Consider the following 2,111-nt stretch of genomic DNA (forward strand, 5'->3'; position numbering starts at 1 on the left):
GCTCATTAGTTCTCCTTTATGTTCTGTTCTCTGTCTTCAGTCTGTGTCAGATCTTCATTAACTATTCATCTTATTGTCTCATGCCAAGTCCTTGTATCCTTGTATTAATTTTTGCTGCCACGTCAGCGTTTTGATTTTGTTAATAAAACAATTTTTCTGCCACCATCACTCAGTTCAGCATCTGGGGTTCTAATCACCCAAGCTCAAGTCGTAACAATAGGTAGGGTTCTGTGGAGAAGTTATGAACATTCGTTCTCTTAGTTGTTGTAGAAAGCGCTTTGAACGATCTAATTTTAAAAATATTAGGATTTCATTCTAACCTTATTGGTGAGCTAACATCTAGATTGATTGATTGATTGATTGATTGATTGATTGATTGATTGATTGATTGATTGATTGATTGATTATACTTTATTGATCCCAAAGGGAAATTACAGTTCAGAACACCCGTTCACAAGACAGAACATAAACAAATAGGAGAAGTGCCCCCAGGTCTTGCAGCCATAGACCCTGCACAGGGCAATGATCATCATCATGAAAGGACATTATGAGGAGGCGCTACCCTTAAAAAAGAAAAGCCAAATACCACACAAGGATAGACGATGAAAACCAAAACAAAACATCATATATCAACGAAATGTGGACACAGTGTTTACAGAAAAATACCTCTGCAGAGCAATATCACATTTATTAGCCAGAGGAGTAGTGAGTGAGTTTAGAGGGCGTGTGTCTGAAGCCATAAATGTTGTATGCACTTGTGTGAATATCTGAAGGATGAGTCCGAAGAATCTAGTCCCCCGCCCAGCCATAGATCAGAATAACGATGTTAATTGTTAATTCTGAGCGGCCTTCAGCTTGTCCTTCAGGTTGAGTGGGTGTAAGAGCCAGGTGGATTGCTGCCGCTCYAAAACGACTACAGTCTTGGTTATTTGCGAGCAGCAGCAACASTCACATCCATCAGAAGTATCATAATAGTCAGTTGGAATATTCTGAAGTTGATAAAAATGTAAAGTTTTAAAATTGACTTGCACATAAACTACTGAAAAAGAATTTGAGATGGAAGTTGTTTTAAGATCTGCTTTGAAACGTGCCCTGCTCAGACTAGTTGACATTAGCTTTTCAGTCCTGTCCATCTTAAAACAATTTAAATATTTTWAATTTAATAGTTATTCAATAAAACAATCTATTTTTATTTTTATTTTATTAAATTTTGAAATTGACATCAGTTTTGCATTACATACTTGGTCTGGTATAAATAGTTCTGTTCAAATGTGCCCAAAAGCAGCACCAGAAGTACTACAGTGGTCCATATGTTCTCTAGTACCTATGTTCTTGGGTACTTATGTTCCACAGTATACTGTAGGTACCAGGGAAAATAGGTAGTGGGTAATATGGGTATTAGGGAGCATATGTAAATACTGTGAAACATAAGATATTGATGTTCCCAGTACTTATGTTCCCTATTTAACTACCTTTGTTCCCTACTACCTCTGTTCCCTGGTACCTTTGTTCCCTGGTACATATATTCCCTGGTACCTCTGTTCCCTGGTACCTCTGTTCCCTGGTACCTATATTCCCTGGTACCTCTGTTCCCTGGTACCTCTGTTCCCTGGTACCTATATTCCCTGGTACCTCTGTTCCCTGGTACCTTGGTTCCCTGGTACCTCTGTTCTTTGGTACCTCTGTTCCCTACTACCTTTGTTCCCTACTACCTCTGTTCCCTGGTACCTTTGTTCCTTGGTACCTCTGTTCCTTGGTACCTCTGTTCCCTACTACTTTTGTTCCCTACTACCTCTGTTCCCTGGTACCTTTGTTCCCTGGTACCTATATTCCCTGGTACCTCTGTTCCCTGGTACCTCGGTTCCCTGGTACCTCTGTTCCTTGGTACCTCTGTTCCCTACTACCTTTGTTCCCTACTACCTCTGTTCCCTGGTACCTTTGTTCCCCAGTACCTATATTCCCTGGTACCTCTGTTCCCTGGTACCTCGGTTCCCTGGTACCTCTGTTCCTTGGTACCTATAGTGGTTTGCAAAAGTATTCATACCCCTTGAACTTTTCCATATTTTGTCACATTACAACCACAAACATAAATATATTTCACTGGAATTTAA

Source organism: Austrofundulus limnaeus, unplaced genomic scaffold, assembly GCF_001266775.1.
Source record: "Austrofundulus limnaeus strain Quisiro unplaced genomic scaffold, Austrofundulus_limnaeus-1.0 Scaffold168, whole genome shotgun sequence".
NCBI classification, from domain to species: Eukaryota; Metazoa; Chordata; class Actinopteri; order Cyprinodontiformes; family Rivulidae; genus Austrofundulus; species Austrofundulus limnaeus.